Source organism: Pinus tabuliformis, chromosome 4_2 (assembly GCF_031772625.1).
Source record: "Pinus tabuliformis cultivar Carrire ecotype Pingquan chromosome 4_2, CPIR1, whole genome shotgun sequence".
NCBI classification, from domain to species: Eukaryota; Viridiplantae; Streptophyta; class Pinopsida; order Pinales; family Pinaceae; genus Pinus; species Pinus tabuliformis.
Window position 1 is genome coordinate 592,775,106 of NC_142304.1, and position 1,533 is coordinate 592,776,638.

Consider the following 1,533-nt stretch of genomic DNA (forward strand, 5'->3'; position numbering starts at 1 on the left):
ACCTTGCAAACAAATTTCAAGTAGTTTCAAATTCAGATCACCCGAAGTCAGTGTCATAGTGGGTACAACTCCTACCACTGGTCCCAGACCAATATCATTGATCCCCGATTAATGAAGGTCACGAGGATGTATCATACCATCCTCCACTAACTCAAAGTCAGTCTCAGAGTGTGTACCACTGGTCCTAGACCAGTCATCAACCAACCCGAAGTCAATCTCATAGTGGGTACAACTCTTATCACTGGTCCTAGACCAGTATCATTGATCCCATATCAATGAAGGTTATCCTAGCATAGGGAGTATGGTAGATACAACGATGCGTCCATCGGTACTACTATGGTCCCTATCCTCATTTCCCTGCTCATTGATTAGATGAGAGGTACTTCCCATGAGTCCCAGACTGCATGGGTAGGATGCCTCGACAGGAGAACTTAATCAATCATGTACTCATAGGAGAACTAATCACCCAGATACACAATCGCCATGGAGAACACATCATCCATGTCTCATAGGAGAACTAATCATCCTACTACATAATTGTCATGGAGAACACATCATCCAGACCTCACAGGAGAACTAATCATCCTGCTACATAATCGTCATGGAGAACACATCATCCAGACCTCATAGGAGAACCAATCATCCTGCTACATAGTTGTCATGGAGAACACATCATCTAGAACTCACAGGAGAACCAATCATCCTGCTACATAGTTGTCATGGAGAACACATCATCCATACTTCAAAGGAGAACCAATCATCCTGCTACATAGTTGTCATGGAGAACACATCATCCAAACCTCACAAGAGAACCAATCATCCTGCTACATAGTCACCACGGGGTGTACATGTATACCACCAGGGAATGGTGAATCACCCTGTGGTCATATGTCGCTCCAAGAAGTACCCCGGACCCCCCCCCGGAGCTCCCAGAGCTCAATACATCATATAGGACCCTCATCAGAGGGTCTTTGAATGACACCAAGTCATTCTTGAAAAGTCAAGAATTTGACTTTCTCTAGGGGCTTTGTGAGAATGTTGGCGACTTGTTCATCTGTACCGATATGTTGGATCCTTATTACTCCTCGCTGCACCATATCTCGCATATTGTGGTACCTGATATCGATATGCTTGGAGTGATCATGAAATACGGGATTCTCTGACAAACAAATCCCACTCTGGTTGTTACATAGGATCACAGTGGTATCCAATGTAAATCCAAATAGCTCACTGAAGAGCTTTCGCAACCAGATTGTCTCACAAGAGGCCATGCTAGCAGCAATATACTCTGCTTTGGCGGTGCTCAAAGCCACCGACTTCTGCTTCCTGCTCATCCAGGATATCGAAGCAGATCCCAAGGTGAAACAGCACTCGAAAGTGCTCTTACGGTCAACCACACTGCCTACCCAATCAGTATCAGTATATCCAAGTAGTCTCACATCTCCAGTAGTGTATCTTAACCCATAAGTGATTGTGCCATGAAGATATCTCAACAGATTCTTGGCACCAATCCAATGTATGTGGTGAGGTTCA